Below are 21,452 nucleotides of genomic sequence, written 5' to 3' on the forward strand. Positions count from 1 at the left end.
TCTGTAACTAAGCCTGCTAGCATATAGGATGCATGGATCTTTTTTTTTTTCTCATTCTTTCCTTCGTTTCATTAGTTTTCTTTCTTCTCATTCTATCCTTCTTTTCATTAGTTTTCTTTCTACTTCTTTCCTGCTTTTCATTAGTCTTCATTTTCCCCATTTATTTAATTCCCCAACTCTGTGCCCCTTCCCCCGCTTCTAAGCCATTCCCAATTCTGCCACTCCTGCGTATCTTCTCGCTCCCGCAGTGCTTTCTTCCCCCTTCGGTTCTGTCCATTCACCCACCTAGTGTTTCCTTTCTCAATTCTTCCTATTCCCCAAATACCTACCGTTCCCTTCCCAATTCTTTCTATGCTCCACATCTTAGTGCCCAATGCTTTGCCTGCCCCCAACTCCTTCCAACACCAATCAATTCCATCCCCAGTATCCTCATTCCCCAGCTCTTCCAATACCCCCATAGCCAAATCTATTCAACCATCCAATTCATTCCAGTCCTGAACTCCTTACTCCCGCAATGCCTGTCCATTCCCCAACCCAACTCTTTCCATTCCCAAACTCCTTCCCATTCCCCAACTCCTTCCCATTCCCCAACTCCTTCCCATTCCCTAACTCCTTCCCATTCCCCAACTCATTTAATTCCCCAGTTATTTCCATACCCAATTCCTTCCCTGCCCCCATTATTATCCATTTCCCAATTTCCTTCACCTGCTGTAGAAACTGCAACGTATCCAAAACGCTGCAGTCAGACTCCTACTTAAACTATCATGAAGGGACCACATCTCCCCAGCGCTAAAAATGCTACACTGGCTGCAAATTAAACAACAAAGCACTTTCAATCCACAGAGAAGGAGCAGAATTCCTACAAAAGAAAAAAAACATTTACCAACCGACAAGAACACTCATATCAAGCAATAACATCCACCTGGAACCAAATCCATACACACTAAAAAAACATGGGGATCCTCATACTCCCACCTGGCAGCAAAAACTTGGAACACACGTTCGAAAGAAATACGCAATACAAAGGATCACCTAAAATTCAGAAAACTACTCAAAACCTGGCTCTTCACCTCAGAACCGGGCAGAATCAACTAAAAGACACCAATGGAAATAGAACGCACCAGAAACAAGCGCACGTGGCAATAAGTAGCGAGTGAATGAGGAAAACCAGGATTCACCCTCTCCCGAGCCACTCCCAAACTAAAACCCTTAGCTAGGCAAAGCCCAAGAGACAGAGACCCTAACTGAAGACGAAGGAGCACTAATCATTACCTAGCATCCAACAGAACAGGCCGCCCTTAGGACCCGGAGGGAGGAGACAGCACCCCAGGAGCTCAGGGAGGCAAGGGCAGGCAAACCTCATTGACAACCAAAGAGCAACCCACAACCATAGTGATCTCAATCCTGGGAGGGTAGGCCCCCACCACCTTCCTGCCACAGATCTCCAGACGTTCATAGAGACATGCGACCACTTTGGGCAGAATCAAATGCCAATGGAATGGTTTTGCAGACAGCAAGGGAAAAGTGCCCCAACACAGATTCTCGAAACAACGAAGTAACCCCACTAACCCATCCGCTAAAAAACCTCATCTCTCCGCTTACACCTCTCACACCCTAAACAAACACAACCACTCTCTCGCGCAGCAAACTGCATACACTTCACTACACTACAACAACAAAGCAAACCACACATAGTCTTGCACGACAGCACATGGGAGCCTACATATCCGTAAACCACACCTATGCTCAGCGAACAGTGTTAACCGAACTGAAACTGCCAACAGGACATCACCAATCTCACTCTACCTTTATGCCGCTACACCTTACTAACCCTCCATAGCCTCTTACCTTTCAGAGCCGCCAGAGCGCCAGAGGACAACGCCGGTGGTGATAGTGCACGGTATACATGTCCTTTAACATTAAGATTAACATTAACATTTTCCCTAAAACGGATCGGATCAGTCAAGAGTATGGGCTTTTTTTTGTTCTTCACCTCCCACTCTGTTTTGAAAATGACAGCAACTGCACGAAATGTGACCTTTTGCACGTGATTGAAAATGGACACAGTCCCCGTCCGTGCCATATTTTTTAAATGACCCCTCTGAAGCATATAGCAAAAGTGTCTCTGCTGGAAAACTATTGGTGCTTTTACCTACACTCAGGTTGTGAAGGCACTCATCATCTTGCAGACGTCTGCACAAAAGGAGTCAACCAGTTAGTTGTGGCTTGTGGTCTCTGTAGTTTAATGTCAGTTCTTGAAGCGTCCTCTCTAATTGCCTGGATTCATGCAAAGGTACTGCTTGGGTGACCTCAGTCAACCACTCTGCTCAGGCTTTGGCTTTGCAAGGACTTTTCTGCTGCTCTCTTTTGTCCCCAGCATTGGTGCTACACCTAGGAGGACATTTATGAGCTATCCTTTCAGTTCATGCGCTGCATTTGTTATAAGTCTTTTAGACGGACGGTGATATAGCTCCCGGATATCTGTGCGCGATCTGCAATCGGAGGTTTAAATTAATCCTAGCTCTGACGACTCACTCCTTTGCCCTTCCAAGATTGATGAATTACCCAGAAAAACAAAAATCACCTGGGAACACTTTTGAAAACAAAAGACCACAGGGAGAGTTAAACTTCCATGTCCATGGTTTTGAGGGCGGGAGTGTATCAGGGCATAAAAAGAGAGGCACGCGCCTGGTGAGAGGGTGAGATGTCATCCAAGTGATGAAAGAGTTGTGGAATGTTGACGCTGAGCTGGTCCGTGTGAAAGAGGACAAGAGCAACAGTGAGAGAGTAGTGCAAAACTGAGTCGAGTAAAGGAAAACAAGAGCAACAGTGAGAGAGTAGTGCAAAACTGAGTGATTGAAAGCGAATAAGAGCGATTGTGAAAGTGTAATGCAAAGTTGAGTCGAGTGAAGGAAAACAAGAGTAACTGTGAGGGAGTAATGCGAATCTGAATCGAGTGAAGGAGTAGAAAGACAACTTTGAAAGAGTAGTGCAAAGCTGAAACGAGTGAAGGAGTATAAGAGCAACTGTGGGAAAGAGCAGTGCAAAGCTGAGTCGAGTAAAGGAAAACAAGAGCAACTGTGACAGAGTAGTGCAAAACATAGCCGAGTGAAGGAGAACAAGAGCATTTCTTAGAGTAGTGCAAAGCTGAGTCGAGCGAAGCAGTACAAAAGCAACTGTAGGAAAGAGTAGTGCAAAGCTGATCCGAGTGAAAGAGGACAAGAGCAACTGTGAGAGAGTAGTGCAAAACTTAGCCGTGTGAAGGAGGACAAGATCAACTGTGGGAGAGAGTAGTGTGAAGCTGAGTCGAGTAACAGATGACAGAGCAATTGTGACAGAGTAGTGCAAAGCTGAGTCAAGTAAAGGAAAACAAGAGCAAGTGTAAGAGAATAGTGCAAAGCTGAGTCGAGTGAAGTAGTGCAAAAGCAATTGTAGGAAAGAGTAGTGCAAAGCTGATCCGAGTAAAAGAGGACAAGAGCAACTGTGAGAGAGTAGTGCAAAGCTGAGTTGAGTGGACGAGAACAAGAGCATTTGTTAGAGAGTAGTGCTGCAAAGGTGAGTCAAGTGAAGGAGCACAAGAGCAACTGTGGGATAGAGTAGTGGAAAGCTGAATCCAATGAAGGAAAACAAGAGCAATTGCGAGAGAATAGTGCAAAACTGAGTCGATTGAAGTAGAACTAGAGCATTTGTTAGAGAGTAGAGCTAAGCTGAGTCAAGCAAAGGAGCACAAGTGCCACTGTAGGAGAGGGTAGTGCAAAGCTGAGTCAAGCGAAAGCGTACAAGAGCGATTGTGAAAGAGTAATGCAAAGTTGAGTTGTGTGAAGGAAAACAAGAGCAACTGTGGGAGAGAGTAGTGTAAGCTGAGTCGTGCAAAAGCAGACAAAAGCGATTGTGAAAGTGTAGTGCAAAGCTGAGTCGAGTGAAGGAAAACAAGAGCAATTGTGGGAGAGAGTACTGCAAAGCTGAGTGATTGAAAGCGGATAAGAGCGATTGTGAAAGTGTAATGCAAAGTTGAGTCGAGTGAAGGAAAACAAGAGCAACAGTGAGAGAGTAGTGCAAAACTGAGTCGAGTAAAGGAAAACAAGAGCAATTGTGGGAGAGAGTACTGCAAAGCTGAGTGATTGAAAGCGGATAAGAGCGATTGTGAAAGTGTAATGCAAAGTTGAGTCGAGTGAAGGAAAACAAGAGCAACAGTGAGAGAGTAGTGCAAAACTGAGTCGAGTGGAGCAGTGCAAAAGCAACTGTAGGAAAGAGTAGTGCAAAGCTGACCCGAGTAAAAGAGGACAAGAGCAACTGTGAGAGAGTAGTGCAAAGCTGAGTTGAGTGGACGAGAACAAGAGCATTTGTTAGAGAGTAGTGCAAAGGTGAGTCAAGTGAAGGAGCACAAGAGCAAGTGTGGGAGAGAGTAGTGGAAGAGTAGTGGAAGTGGGTCGAGTGGAAGAAAACAAGAGTAACTGTGTGAGAGGGTAGTGCAAAGCTGAGTCAAGCGAAAGCGTACAAGAGCGATTGTGAAAGAGTAATGCAAAGTTGAGTTGTGTGAAGGAAAACAAGAGCAACTGTGGGAGAGAGTAGTGCAAAGCTGAGTCGAGTGAAGGAAAAGAAGAGCAACTGTGGAAGAAAGTAGTTCAAAGCTGCGTTGAGTGAAGGAAAACAAGAGCAACTGTGGGAGATATTACTGCAAAGCCGAGTCGAGCGAAAGCGGACAAGAGCAATTGTGAAAGAGTAATGCAAAGTTGAGTCGAGTGAAGGAGTAAACAGGCAACTGTAAAAGAGTAGTGCAAAGCTGAATCGAGTGAAGGAGTATAAGAGCAACTGTGGGAGAGAGCAGTGCAAAGCTGAGTCGAGTGAAGGAGAAGAGCATTTGTTAGAGAGAACTGTAAAGCTGAGTGAGAGTGAAGGAGTACACGAGCAACTGTGGGAGAGAATAGTGCAAAGCTGAGTTGAGTGAAGGAGAACAAGAGCATTTGCTAGAGAGTAGTGCAAAGGTGAATCGAGTGAAGGAAAACAAGAGCAGCTGTGAGAGAGTAGTGCAAAGCTGAGTCGAGTGTAGGAGTACAAGAGCAACTGTAGGAGAGAGTAGTGCAAAGCTGGGTTGAGTAAAAGAGAACAAGAGCAAACGTGCAAGAATAGTGCAACAACGAGTCGAGTGATGGAGAACAGCAGGCCACAGTGAGAGAAGGCGGAGAAGCGTAGGCAGGAGCCCAAGGACAGCAGCCTACTGTGATTGACTAGCAGTCCTGAAGATCCAGGTAGCATGACAGGCTCCTATCACTGCATGAACCTCATCATCTCCTGGACACCCCTGATGGGCTACTGAGTGACAGGAATGCAATGACATAAAATAACTACGTTGAAATCTGTTTTCTTTTTGGGTTTCTGACTTTTGTTTAATGTCTACACTATACACACTGTTTCATGAGAATTGCCTCTTACTGCGACAATTGCAACGTCCCACCTTTTTAATTAACCACCTTCTTGAACTACAAGCCAACCAACAATTTAATGAATGCATGTCAAGCCATCAATCGTACATAACATTCCGAATTAAGTTGCTGCTGCCCGCAGTGCCATGTTGCCTATCCCTACTACAGCCAGAGTAGACTTAGGCTATCATTTGAGGTGGACCTTCTTCCCTTCCACTCACGCGCCAATATGAAGATACGCTGACACTGGCACCCATCATGGGCACCAGACCAGCATCATCCCAGCCACACTTGGGACATCTGCATTTCTCTCCAGCATATTTTGTGCGATTCTGAGAAGTTAAATAAAGGTTGAATATTGCTGCTTCTTAAGACTAGCTGGCATTCTTTTTGTTTTATTGTTTTGTGTGGCATAGTTCATTGCGTTTCTCCAGGACAGCATGAGATCACATCTTTACGCGGATTGGACAAGCAGATTCAGGGCCTAAGTTGACATTCCCTGTTCTTTAACATATTAGGTGCTTACAATTCCCGTTTTAGGCAATATACCATCAAGGCCTTTGCATAAGCTCTAATGCAGTAGTAAGGGAAAGGTGAAGCGGGGCAAGGAAGGGGAACCTAAGGATGTCCACACAAGGGAGGACACCTAGGGCTGAAGTGGCCTAATGCTTGCTGAGCCCGGGACAGCCCCCATATATCTCATTAAAGCACTACAATGTAAGGTCACAATCCTCAAGCTAATCTTTCTCCCTGCCTGGAAGGGTGCCCACCCTCTGCAGCCCATCATTGCGGGGCGGTTCCGCCACAACTCTCCCAGTGCCTCAGTACTTGTTTTTTGGCCACGATGAGAGCCCTCTAGGTCCACTTCCTGTTTGCTCTGCAGAGCCACGGGGACGCAAGGGTAGTCTTTTTTTCATATTTACTTTTTGTCAAAAAGCATGAAACCCCAAGTAGTATTTGTCCTCTTTCATTTGTCCCTGTGACGCTTTAAAGCCAAAGTAAAATGTCTCTCTACATGGCCATAACAGAAATCTCGAAATGGCCAGCAACAAAATATAAGGTCAGCCTTCAATGCACAGGATCTGGAGACAGTGATAAGATTGTGCAACAGTTCTTAGTGAACAAGTCGAAAGTGTCCGGCTCAACCACTGTAATAACTGCACAATATAATGTTTTACCAATGTGTCGTGCATGCATGTTTTTATACTTTGAATGATTGTATTAATGTTTAAGAATGTTTCATTCTACTTGTTTGTATTGTTTTTATATTTTGCCTGCTATTGACAAAGAGTCTGGTGTCTCTACATGGCGTAGCCTCTTCTCCAACCTGCACAAAGCAACAAGGGACCGTGCATTCACAAACAAACGCTATGCATTCAGAGTCTCCTCCCGCTGAGGTCACTCAGATCCGGCGACAGCAATGAGCTTGAAGAGGTCTCTGCAGCGCATACCTAGCTACCCTGTTGTCACCAACAGGTAAAGCCTATGCGCTCTAGTGGGGTCCGATGGCCTCCTGACACTAATTGCCTTATACAAATATTCAAAGATGTTATGTCATGTTTCAACGCACAACACATATTGGCAGTCAGACCCTTCAGAATAGCAATTCAACAATTCTTTTAATAAATCATAAGGTATTTTTTCTCAAATTCAAAAGTAAAAGCATAAGATAAAGATATAGGGGCTAATTCATGGAATTTGTGCGCCGAAAAACGGGGATTTGTTCGCCATTCTGCCCGCAAATCCCCATTTGTTAAACAGGGATTTGCGGGCAGAATGGCGCACAAATCCTCGTTTTTAGGCACACAAATTCCATGAATCAGCCCCATAAGGTTCAATTTCACCATTCAACTTTTATAAGTTTTAATAAAGGAACAATTCAACAATACGGGACTGTTGTCGTCCTTACATTCCTGGGTATACCACAATAATAAAGTCAGGTTGCTTAACCTTGATTCCTACACAGGTAGTGTAACAAGTTACCAATCAAAGTTTCAAATTATTGTACAGTTAGCCGACGCGTTTCGGAAATACCATCCATCATCAGGGCTTTTTCAACTTGAAATTCTATCTCGTGGGTTTGATTCACATTCCTCTGTAAACCTAAAATCTATAATAATGTGTTCTTTAGCACTGGAAATAAAAATTAGATTTACCTGGTAACAGTCACCACAGTCACCACTGTGTTGGCAGCAGCTTTCCTGGCACTTCTGTCTGCTGAAAGTTCCTTTCTTAAAGTTCCAATAACCTCCTCAAACACATCGACCAAGATTTAAAAGTCTCGCAGCAGGGAATGGCAATCGTCATCTAAAGCACTGAATCGAGCCACAAGCACACGTGGTATCACGAGTGCAGCTTCTGTCCAAGAGAATGAAGTCATTGGAACCTTTTCTTTTCAAGGCGTGTGTCTTGTATAGATGTGCAACTCTGTGTAGCATTGCTGACAAGTTGCCCATTGATAATGTGACGCAGTCAGACACCTGACTCTGGCCCAAGGCCATTGCAGCCCAGTAATGCCGGCATACTATGGCATCACCAGAGCTGTGAGCTACCTGGAGGTCATCCAGGATGGGCGCTGCAGAGACTACACACACAGATCTTTACAAAATCCCTACACACCAACTCATGGTTTACCGAAGAACTGCACTCAATGCGATCCCACAAAAGAGCAGCACTAAAAAACTGTCAATCTGACCCCTGCACCAGCACCAAAAACAAATTCAATTTAATCTCCCACCAATACAAGACAGCTATCATTGATGCCAAAGCCAACGCTTTCAACACACGTATCTCTAATGCCAAATCACACTCTAAAGAGATCTTCGCCATTTTTAACAAGCTCATCTCCCCCCCCCCCAATACACCGGACGAAATAATCAAAGATGAAGCTTGGTGTACCAGCATTCAAGCCGCCATGCTACACAAAATTGACCTTCTCCAAAAGAAAATCAAAGACCACTGCAAAGCACTTCCTCAACAGACTGGAACTGAGCCTACCAACGCCGCACTCACCTCGTCCAAGCCCACCATACCTGACTTCTCCTTCAGGGACGTCACTGAATCAGAAGTTGTCAACCTACTAAAAAATCTCAAACCTTCCCCCTGTAAAGGCGATATTTGCCCACCAAAACTCGTCAAAGACTGCGCAGACTGCTTTGCGCCGCTCTTCGCGGCATTCATCAATGCGTCCTTTAAAACAGGCACCATCCCAGCTAACGTCAAAGAGGCCTGGGTCCGGCCTCTCCTAAAAAAACCTACTCTCGACCCCTTACAACCCAACAACTACAGACCAATAACCACGGTGCCATTCCTCCTGAAATTACTGGACAAAGCCGCACACTGCCAAATCCAACACTTTCTGGAAACCCACTCCATCCTCAGGACTAGGCAATCAGGCTTCCGGAAAGGACATGGCACAGAAACAGCCCTGGTGGATCTGAAGAGTCAGATCACCCAAATCATGGACAAAGGCAAGCCTGCTCTCCTGCTCCTTCTAGATCTCTCAGCCTCTTTTGATCTGGTTGATCACAAGACTCTCACTTCACACCTCACACACTCAGCCAACTTCTCTAAAGAATCGGCTCTCTGGATCACCTCCTTCATAGAGGGAAGAGCCATGAAAGTCTTCTCGGACATCGCCAACGCCACTCCCACGACAATCCACTGCGGGATCCCTCAAGGATCATGCACTGCACCCACTCTTTACAACTTGTTCACCAAGCCTCTCTTTGACAAACTCGACTCATACGGCATCACATACACAAACTACGCGGACGACACACAAGTACTTCTACCCCTTTCAGGATCATACAACGAAGAGGCCAAGGCACTCCACACAATCTACTCCATCATCAAGGCATGGATGGTAGTTAATGGCCTTTGCCTCAATGGAGACAAGACTGAAATCATGATATTAGGTCAACAGAACACCCTAGACAAACTTGACAAACTGTACGCTAACTTCTCCATTGACAACTCCATCATCCCTGTATCCACAGCTGTAAAGACACTGGGAGTATACCTTGACTCTTCACTATCTAAGACTAGACAAGTCAGCGCAATCACTTCCTCATCTGCGCACACCACCAAACTCATAAACGCCATCAAGCCCTACCTCTCTAAACCCAACTGCCTCTCTATAGCTAGAGCAACCATTGGCGCCAATCTGGACTACTGCAATGCACTCCTGGCAGGCACATCAGCCAAAAACCTAAACAGACTACAAGTCACGCAGAACAATGCTCTCCGGCTCGCTCTTAGTATCCCAAGAAGAGAGCATATCACCCATGCCAGACACTCAGCCCAATGGCTCCCAGTCAAAGAGCGGATCACTCTCAAAATCCTCACGCTCACTCACAAATGCCTCTCTCTCTCCGCCCCGTCCTATCTATCAGAAATCATCCTCAAACCATCCTCCTCCTGTCCCACCAGGACGCAATACTCCAAACTACTCTGCATCCGGCGCATCAAAAAAGCCAAAGCCGGTGGTCTAAGTTTCCCCTACATTTCAGCTAAGACCTGGAACGCTCTTCCTGCAGACATTAGAGCGGAAAACTCACTCCCGATTTTTCGCAGGAAACTGAAAACCTCATTCCTTGCAAATCAATAGGAAACTCTTGTGAACCCATGCAAATATACTACATTGCTAATTTGTACATGTCTACTGTAAATACTGTATTTGTATGTAAATATTGTATCCTATGTAACTAAGATATTGTCTGTAACAAGCTCCACGATGCCCCGGGCTGACGTGCGCTCTACAAATCTGAATAAATAAATAAATAAATAAAGTATGAACAGCTGTTGCTGACCCCAATGGAACTATTTGTTCGTATACATTTGCCCATGGTCGATTTGACAGAATTTTTTGTGGCCGTTTTGAATGCAAATATATGCTGTGGAAACCACCCACAGTGCCCCCAAAGCCCCTATATTATTTATTTCCCCTAACCCACCCCCACATATATTTGTAGTCAAAACGGCTGCAAAACATTCAGCCAAATCGGTCGCGGGCAAATTGGCCCCGGTCAACCTGGGTAATACCGGAACTACACTGGCTGCCCTGCAGTGGCACATCACCTACAGGAGATCCTGCATAACCTAAAGGGCACTAACTATACACATGCTTACCTCTCTGACACGCTTGCCATCTCTGGAGGCAACAGAACCGCAGATGCGTGGACAACACCAATCTACAAGCAAAGAACAGCAAAAATCGGACTGACTTTTGCGCTCCTGCAATTCAGGAAAGGACTGAAGGCACATCTCTTTAAAGAACATCACACAGACTGATCATCTGCTGAACCTTCTCTTTTTAAAGTGAGTCCACCTTTCCATAACCTTTATTCCCGGCCTCTAACCCTCTGTACAGACCCTCTCCATATCCTCCAAACTGTACCTTCGATAGTCTATCCTCCTAAATGTAACCACATTATTGTATCCTATTACTATTTCCTCTTGATGTGCACACTCCACTGTTTCATACCCGGGCTTGCACTACATAAACCCAATCCATATGTAAAAGCATCCATATATACATACATTCAGTGCTACTGTAGTTGGTTTTATACATCACAGACAGACCAAGCTCATTCATATGGGCATCAACTGAACTTAACCCAAATTGTAGCTTGCCCATTGTGGTAAGGGCCCATCCTATTGACATTATCTTCAACCTCTACTTGGAGCCATTGGGGGATACTCGCCTACCATGATATCAAAATCCACCAGTACGCTGTCAACATAGTCCTCTGTCTAAAGTTCAACTTTGTCAATCTTATCCAGGATCTCAAAACTCTCCCTAGCTCATCAAGCCGGGATGCCGAGTGCCTACTTGGTAATAAACCCCATGAAGGCTGTGTTAGTTCTCCTCAGGAGCTCCACCGAATGCACTTTAACAAACCCGGCCAACGGAAGTGTAACTTGACAGATTCGCACCCCAACCTACCTACATGCTAAACTTCTCGTTTTTTAACGTTGACTGCAACTACTCCTGAAAAAGTCACAGCGCCAAGAAATACAGAGAGCCTTGTACCACATTTCACTGCTTTGGAAAATCAAGACCTTCATCCAAGCTCAGACTTCAGGAGTACTGCCCAAGTGCTTGTCCTCTTGCACCTAGATGTTTGGAAAGCTTTTTCAAACATGTTCCAGGGGGCTACTCGGGCCCACAAGAATGCCAACACCATGCTTCACTCAGGGGTGGACGGGCCTATAGGGAACTCTGGAGATTTGCTGGTAGGCCGCTGTTCCATGAGCCTCTTGTGTGGTATTTTCAAATGTTCCCAAAGGAAAAGGGTTGGACTTTCCGAAAATGTGTAATATGGTTCACTTTGAAAATAATTTCCAGTGCCTCTTTTTGGTTCCCAGTCCACTCCTGGCTGAACTGTGACTCAAACAGAGGCAACAACCTAGGCTTAGTTTTCACTTCATCCCCGTGCATCACCTGTGCAGACCATATCCCACTTGACTAGTCTGACCACAACGCCATCCCATTATCAGTCACCCACTCAGCTACAGCTCACAAAGGTCAGGCTAAAGCCCCCTCACTCAACGCTGCTCATTCAAAACCTTCCCGGCAATGAGCTGGAAGCAAACATTGCAGCCTTCAACACCATAGGAATGCCTCAGGCCTCCTTGAATTATTCAGAAACCCAGTAAAACATTGTACCAAACCCTTCACCTACCCCAAGGTACCAGCAACTCAGGAAAAATGTGATGGAATAAACACAATTTTTATTGAAAACATAGACATAATCCAAGAGAGTATTGAATCAGCCTCTCACAGCATTAGCACCCCTGCACCCTGGCATGGACACTGCCCCTCTGGGCCGAATCATCTCCTTTCTTTCCCCCAGATCTCCTAAAAATGATTGCCTCCCTCAAACCTACTTCTTACTCTGGCAATATAATTCCAACCTTTATTATTAACCCTTTAACTGCCATGGGTATTTCCCCCCGTGCCAAGGCCTTTTTTGGTGATTTGGGTATGTGGCCATTCAATGCCTTGTAACTTCTTTGTTACATAAGATATCTCAGCCAAATGTGGCCCCTTTTTTCCCCACATGTAGGCAGTCGTAACGGCACCCAGGAATCCTAGATTGCTGTAGGGGGGTGAGAGAAAATCAGCAAAAAAGGCGAAAATTGTGTGTTTTTTTCAAAAAATGCCAGTAAAATGATGTACAAAGAAGCCTGTGGTTTTTTCCTTGTAAGAGCTAGGAACAAACGATTTGCTGTGCTGAATTCCCCAATTTCCTGGCTTTCAGAACAGGTTGAGTGGAAACGAAAAGAAATTATTTTGATGTGGTTATCAACCGTTTTGTGAGAGGTAGGCGATTTTGGCAATTTTTGCCAATTGGACATGCATGGACGGAATGGAAGAAAAGGGTAGGAAAGACAAATTGGAGGACAGAAAGGCATATATTTCTGAAAAGTAGACAACATTCCAAGTTTAGGAAGGGGTGATTTGTATAGGTCGGGCAACAACTAGGTAGGGGAAAATGCCATAGATTGGGGAAAAGCGGGAAAATGACTGAAAAAAAGGTATGTGGTGGAAATGGTTGGCTTGGTACGGCAGTGGCTTCTATGAATTTTGAGAAAAGCAATGCTCCGCTACATTCCCCCAACTCTTGCAGTTAGGAAAGCACACAATTTTTGTAGTGTTTTAAAAAACAAGCAAAACCACAAGCCAAACACTGAGCCATGGTACACTGACGTTTTATGCTTAGGGCCTGAACAGATACACTTAGCATGTGTAAATCAGGAAAACCAATGTGGTGAGGAACGGTAAGCATACATTTTTTGAAAGAGCACAGGCAGACCTTTTCAAGGGTAGGTGACTTGTGCAGGTTATAAAAGTGTATGGTGCCTAAAGCAGCGACTAAATGTAGGGCACATTTGGGAAATTAAAGGGTTGTGTGACAAAGGGCACCAGCAAAGGCACCAGCAATGGGTCAGAACATTACGAGAACTACACAAACACAACAAATGTTATACCTTCCCGTGTTCCCAGATGTCCCGATGAAAACGGTACCTCACATGTGTGGGTGCACCTACATGGGCGCCAAGGGGAAAGCCTAAAGCACAGGTAACACCAAGTCTGTTTTGACACCTGAATTTCACACTCTCTCCAGACCGGCACACCATACAGATATGGGCCTCGGGTGTCCAAGTCACCAAGGAAAACAGGGAACCCCATGCATTTCCAAAAAGAGGACACCCGTTGGAATCCACAGAGGCCTGACTTGCACAAATTGGCCCAGAATTTAACACCCAGAAGCCCCGGCAAAGTCTAAAATGTGCCAAAAAATGTTGTCGGGGGTTCTGGGTAAAACATTCTGGTCCGCTTCGCACAAGTTGGACCTCTGTGGATTCCCACTGTTGCCCTCTTTTCAGAAATGCATGGGGTTCCCAGTTTTCCTTGGTGGCTTGGACACTCTAGGCCCAATTCTGTAGTTTATCTCCCCAAACCCTTTTGTGGTTACCAGTGGATTAGCCTTTTCCCTTTGCAGCTAGATTGGTAAACCACACATGTGAAGTACCGTTTTTATTGGAACACCTGTGGGAACGCAGGAAGGTATGACATCTGTTGTCGGTGGCTGAGCAGAGTAAAATATCTGGAAATTGTGTTTTTTACCCCCAAATGTGGGCTTTGCCAGGGGTTCTGAGTAGTAGATTATGGGCCGGTTTGCGCACGTCAGACCTCTGTGGATTCCCACGGGTGTCGTCTTTTCATGCTGGCTTCGACACCCTAAACCCAAATCTGTAGGTTGCCCACATGAACAAAATGTGCTGTGGTGAAAGGCTTGGGGTTACCAGCGGGATAACCTTTTCCTTTTGCACCCCCGGTAGGTGCACCCACACATGTGAGGTACCGTTTTCGTCGGGATTCATAAAACGGCTGGTGAGGCAGAGCTTTCTACATTTCCGCTAGATTTAGATTCTATTTAGGCCAAATCAGTGTCTTTTTACGGTTGTTACAACCACTACAGAGGCATTTTCAATGGTTTCAATTTTTAAGAAAGATTTTGGGATTTTTCTCCAGGGAACTGGGATGATCTAATATAGCCTCATAAACAGTGGGCAGTCCTTATTACAGGTTAATGAGCTGCCCCGAAGTTACAGCCGAAGGTGAAACCAAGAGCCTTAAGTTGGGGAAGGGTCGTCATCACAAGTGAAAAGGACCCTTCAGAAGTCTATGAGACTAGTAGCACATAGTGGTAATAGCAACATGGGTTTTGGAATTGTTTTGAAGCATACACACAATTTTAAAAGCGAGTAAAGTACATAGACAAAATGTGTTAGTAAATTAAATGTGTTTTATATGGTAGTATTTAAATAACAAGGCTACCTTTATACGGTAAGCAGTTTAATTGTTACTGTGGATGAACTACATGTGTTTTAAAAGGACCCTGCATTAGGTGTAATGTAAACGTAAACGATTTCTCTAAAAGAAGGTAAAAGCAGTTTTCCATATTTTAGCCTTTTTACATTAAATTGGACGGTGCCTGTCGTTTTCAAGGTGCAGTTAAAAAAAAGGCCCCAAAAAGTATTGTTGAAAGGTGTGTTTCTGGGAAATTACACTGCTGTTTCTTGAGTGCAAAGAATTGCTTTCTGCTGTTTCCTGTCTACTTCTGCAGCCATAATGTTTGGAAGGCAGTCTATACCAGTAGTTATTGACTGTATTCCAAGCATTCTCATTGGATGAGACGAGGTCATGCTGATATCTATTTGTTAATGACATTTAGTACCCGGTGTGGGCATGGTCTAGTCCTCCCAGTCAATGAGGAGGCTCGGAGCGGGGTCATTACCATATAGTAATCCTGCTGCTCTGAGCCACCTCAGTGCTGGAGGCCGCCATCTTCCCGCGCCGACTGCTCAGGTAAGTACCCCCCTGTGCCCATGTCCTTTTGCCCTCCACAAACCCATTTACACATATTTTACCCTCAGACCCCCAGCCCACTTACCTTGTGCTGCCTGGTCCCTTGCTTGTGCCGGGAACAGCAGTGTTCCCAGTGTGTCCCCGCAGATGTGTGAATGCCACCATGGAAAGGGAGTCCCTTCTCCTTTTCCATGGTGGCCATCTTGTTTGCTTGTTTTTTTCCGTCATGTAATGCTGACTGCGTTTCACAACTTCCCCAAATAATCTATTAGTACTGCAGTCCAACGAGCCACGGTACTAATAGCAATAAGCCCCAAGCTGGGGTGTATCGCCAGTTCAGGTATTGCCCCAGGACCTGCATTGAGGCCCTCGCTTCTCTCGAGCCTGTAACAATGGGCCCTGGGGCAGTACCTGAAGCAATAATGCCCCACTTGGCACCACCCCCCAGCTCGGGGCTTATTGCTTAATTAATGTTGCTGGTGGAACACTAGGAACAGTATTGGTGGAGTAGGTGTTTGCATGGCTTTCGCTTCTTACATCTTTTCTTTATTTTATTTGTCTCTCTATTCCTTCCTCTCTTCATTGTACACCTTCCATCCTATTACATGCATCCTTTCTCTCACAATGTTTGTTTTATTCAATCGGACCTCGGGGCAGCAACAAGATATGGTTGTGTTTTCAGAGTTTCTCCCATACACAAGGCTTTCCAAGCAGCTGCAAACTTAATTCTTTGACACACATCTCCTCAGATAAGGATCTAGCTTTGAAGCCTCTTTACTGAACCCAGAATATTTAAATGTTTTGCAGAACATTGTCAGGACATTGTGGCTGTAACGCCAACCCCGAATGTCTGACCACCCTTTCTTTGACGTCTGTGGGCTGGGCCTCAGTGTTGCATGCTATTGGTCAGGACCAAGAAAAATCAGGTTCCTGAAACATCAGCAGATTTTCAGCAACTGCTCCTCTTATGTCGAAGGACTTGCCTTTAGCTTTGTGCAAAATCAAAGATTAACTCTCTTTCTGTAAGTCACTAAAAAGGTATCTATTTTAATAATTCTTCTGTCTGTGTTTTTTGCTCTTCTGCCTTTTTTTTTCATGTCATCTGATTTATCACACCTTAATGCATTTAAGTCTGCCTTATGGCGCATTATAAACTAAATTGCATACCTAGGGGAATTTCTGTAGCATGTTAGTGTCATGTTGGATATTGTAGTTCTGTTGAAAAGGGGCGGGAGCGGGTCAGGAAGTGATGTGAAGGGAGAGGAAACAGTTTAGTGTGAACATCGATATACTAAAGACGTGTTGTTCAGCCACTCTGTCTCCACGCCGTATGCCCGCCCAGGACGAGTGATATCAACCGACCGACGGTCCCAGAAGGGAGAGCCGACACTCAGGCAGGTTAACAGGTTGCAAACCCTTTGCAGAACTGCAAGTGTTTCTCTCTCGTCCCTGACATTCTTATGTGATACATACTCTACAGCTTTGGGTTGTCTGTGTGGATGACACATGTTTCGGCAAACATTGACTTGCCTTTCTCGAATTCAGGCCTTTGCACACTTGCGTGAATATAAGCATAATGCAGGTTAGCATTGAGTCATGGGCTCAATCCCACCTCATGCGCATGTGTCCTCAGCTTGTTGAGTAGTCCCTAGTAGGCCCTACCATAAATTCCCTGGCTTTCCCAGGTCCATTCCAGTCTACGGCTGGTCAGGCCACACGGACATCATGACACACTGTGGGAAGCCAACGGTTATCCAGAGTATTCCTCAGCTGACATTCTATCATAAAGTGGCAACCTTGTCACGTGCTAGCGCGTTACAAAAGTGAAAATAAATAGTTTAAGTTGTTGGGTTACAAAGCATTTATATCGTGGTCTCAGAGCACCTGTTTTGTCTTGAGGTTGGCGTCTTGAGGCCCCACTCAAGGTCATGTTTAATACACTGCACTGGACTGCAAGGACTGGCACGCGCTGGAGAACTATATTGCCCCAGTGGCTTTCTGGATTCTCTTTTTATGGGGCGTTTTGGACCTGCGATGGCTTCTGTGCTCTACAACAATCACATGATCCACACCTATTTGTAGTACCTCAACAAACAGCTGTGGAAAATGGCCAACAAGAGGCGCAGGTAAATATGTTGTAATATGTTGTCCTCTCCGTGCGGGCCGAGTGCACCTATGGCGTCAGCGGTGGACTGACAAAGGAAGTCCGCGGTGCAGCGGCGTACCGGGAAAAATACCAGATTTCCCTATGGGCCAGTCCAGCTCTGCATGGCGTCCTGGTGTGCTCTCATGCTATCTTTGGCTGCGAAACTGGCAGTAGAAGAGAGCAAGGGCAAAGCTACAGTGAATGCACCGCCACATGCCCTTGAAATGAAGTGGAGAAGGCGGGTACGGGTTCTCAGCAAAGAACTCCATCTGAACGTCCGTGAAAATGACCCCGCCCATTAGCCTCTAGGAGCCTGAACAGTTTAGCAGCAGAAAATTGGGCTCCTTCAAACCCAGATTACAGTAGGAAAAGCAAGACTCCCCTGAATAGAAAAACACACCTCTTCAGACTTCAATTGAGCTCAAGAGCAAAGCACAACGGTTAGCGAATTTATTGCCGCTCTGCGGCTTTAGCGACAGCACAAGTCTCTTCTGTGGTATAATGCATAAGGCAAAGAAAAGGATTGTATGAAGTGGAACAGCAGCCTTTAAAAAGCTAACACTTAGGAAGCTAAACCAGCTATAAAAGAAAACAATATTGGCAACTAAAGAACAAAGCATGCTACTGGCAACTTAATAATCTCCTGTAGTGACAGAATAACTGCGTCCTGTGCTTTAAGTGGCCTGCCAAATGAGCCGGCATCTTAGGGGAGCATAGCTACAAAAGGGTGGCCGTAAATGGGGTCGGCAGCACAATTAAGAGGCACCTCTTGCCTCAGTTGAATGCCGCCTGTTAGGTCACGCCCCCCCATTAGAGCCAGGCTCGATTTTGCAAAAGGGCCATGGCCTAACAGGAGACATTAAAATCAGGTATGTGTTGCCACCTAATTGCCAGGCACCACTTTGCATCGATCATCACTCTCTCAACTGGGGCGTGAAGGTAAGTCTGAAGCCCTTGAGTATACGTGAGGGCTTCAGAATTTAGGAAAAAGGGCTTGATTTCTAGTGGGTTGGGTTAGCAGGGGACATTAGTGAACCCTGGCAGGGCCCTGTCTCAGACACAATTGTCAGAGCCTGCTGGGGCTCTGCCCCGACTAGCCCCAGTCCACTTAAAGACCTGGCTGCATCACATTCCCATTCCACGGCTCTGCCTAAGTCAGGCAAAAGTTCATTCCCTGCCATTTTCCATACCACCCCCCGGGTTTTATCATCAAGCCTGCTCTCCACTTCATCAGCATTCTGATACCTGCTGTCAAACTGGGTTCCCTTGAACTGCGCCGGCTTTATAATGTATAAAAATCATTCATGCTGCCATCACTGATCCTCGCCACTCGTACAAAGTAAAGCCCCATGCTTCATAGCAAGGCTTTCTGGGGCCTGAGACCCCGCTAGATCCAAGTCTCTCCCCCTAAATACCTCCCTGCTAGAGCCCTTCGGTCAGTGCTTTAAGTGAGATTGGAAAATGAGAGGGGGCTCTCTTTAGGGGGTGTGGCCTAAGGACACACCCCCTAATGAGATCCCCCCTCGATTAATGGCAGAGGGGGGCAGCTGCATGGGCGTAATTATAGGGGCTACAGGGGGTTTTGTTCCCCCAACTTCTGTGGCATGTCTTTTTGTCCCCCCATCTTTTGGAGGAAGGGCAGGGGGGCTGCAATCATCAATTATGTAATTGGACAGCACGAGCCCAGCTGGGGGTCCCAGCAAGGCTTGCGCTGTCTCATTACATAATGCTGAGATGCCTGGCAGCCGCACTGTAACACATTCCCTCAGTCCTCAACACAGTCCTGTAACACATGGCTCAGTCCCTCACCCTGGATGGCCTGACTCAAAGTCAGCAGCCAGGGTGCTGAATTGGGTGTTGCAGGGACTGGCGCCTGTGCTGCCATGCTAGCAGCATCACTTCCAGGGGCCGTGGCGCAGAGAATCGCTTTCTGGCTTTGTGTTCGTGCGACACACAGACAGGAACTAGGAAGCTGATTCGGCTTGCTGGTTTCTGTTCAGAGGTGCGTGAGTGTGAAGAGGTTAGGTTGGTGTAACATAAGACGCGGCCCGGGTTGCATTTGAAGCAGAGCAGAGGTACTTTTATTTAATTTTTTAAATCATTTTTCATTGTGTTTGTGTATGTTTGTTGGGGGGCTGGGCTGCAGGCTGGCCATAGTGAGGGCGCGTGTCACATTTGGACAATGTGAGCAGAGCTCACAGTACACATTAAGGTCCCATGTATGAAGACACACTAACAATAACAATGGTGCAGCTCTGCAATGCCTCTAAAATTAGTTTTGCCACTTTTCAGATGCTACTAAAGCACCACCATCCTAATTTCAAAATGAAGTTGGCAGAAGGTCTACCATCCCCAAGTAGAGTGTAAAGAGTCAAGCTGAGAAAATCTGTGACCCAAAACTGTCGTACTCTGTACATTCTGTTAAAAAAAGGTGAACTTTTGTTAAGCAGTTTTTGCTCTAGGTGCGCAGAAGGAATAGTATGGGATTTTGTGTCAAAACCACACTTTTAGGAGCCCTTTATAACTGCCGCCAAAAATAATCTTCTCCAAACTGGCAAAAAGTATTTCGAGTTTTGCAGACACTTTTTCAGGACGGTTTGGTGCAAATTAGTAAATGGGTGTCATGGTTCAGGTTACAGGCCACCAAAAATTGCTTCACTTACCAAACTAATCAGGGGAGTATCCAGCATTGTAAACGTGTGGGGGAGAGCAATAAAATACAGAGTGTGGAATTCCACATGTTCTCATTGGCGCCCCCAAACCGCCCACCCCTCCCCCAATCTACTTTTTTGGTAACATTAGTGGAAGATGGCATTATAACACAAAAAAGAAAAAAAACTGCAGGATCATTCCAGGCACAGGAAACTCACCTATTATAGCTCAATCCAAGCCCTCTAGGGTTCTAGATACATGCAAACTTCCTAATTATTATATGGATGGCACCAACAGAAATGACTTCACAGAAAATGACATTGCAAGGCACATCATCAGTCCTTGATACTTGGAGGCACCACGGAAGTGACTTTAGAATAAATTACCATAAGTAAGTCAAGTGACAAATAACTTTGTGGTGCAAAATATCTAAATTGCACTATTGTTATATGTGGAGCAACTCTAATGTCATTAGGCTTTTCCATTATAATACCATGATACATTAACATAAGCTTTGAAGTGAATCAGAGTCACTTGCAGAGCTGCAGATAAGGCTCAATGCGATTAAATGATTTGCTCAGGATCACACACTTGGTTAAATGGTGAAACTGGGATGTGGACAATTTAAGCAAACGTGCACCTGTTTCCAGGTTTAGCGGATATAGATATTTATTAAGGTCTTGCTTTACATTTTTATGTGCTTAAATAATTATTTATAGAAATGCCTTGGAAGCAAACCACATTACATAATAAACTAGCCTTTCATAGTAAACTAACCATACACTATATACATTGTCATATAAATATGTTGAACAATGGGAGTATGGCTTTAGTTTTATTCTCCCCATTCTGCATCTAAAGTCACAATAGCATCATGTAGATTAATGTGAGCCTAACAAATTCCCCTTGGGTTTGAAAGCCATAGTCATTATTTCATAAAGCATGAAACATTATGTACCCTTCTCACTTCTTATCACTCCCTCCCATTCCCATTTCTAAAGGGACAAAAGTCCTTGCTAATAGTACGCCCCTTCCCTCCCATCAGTGCCTAATAGCTCACATTGTAATGCTCTGTTGATAAGGAGCAACTTGAGGACCCTCTGCTGCCTGGAGCTCCTTGGGACATTGTCCTGGAAGCGGGACACCTCTACCATTCAGAAAGGGGTAAGGTGCACTGCTGCCAGGACAATGAACGTGCTGAGCAGGAATTGCTCTGCACACATTATCCTGCCAGCAGGACACCTTTGCCATTGGGCGCACTCTTTGATGTGCCGAACGGGAGAGGTGTCCCAATGACAAATGTCCCGGTCTGGCTCTTTCCAGACCGGGACTGGCAGCTTGTCCCCCCCAC

Source organism: Ambystoma mexicanum, chromosome 3q, assembly GCF_040938575.1.
Source record: "Ambystoma mexicanum isolate Mex_15411 chromosome 3q, UKY_AmexF1_1, whole genome shotgun sequence".
NCBI classification, from domain to species: Eukaryota; Metazoa; Chordata; class Amphibia; order Caudata; family Ambystomatidae; genus Ambystoma; species Ambystoma mexicanum.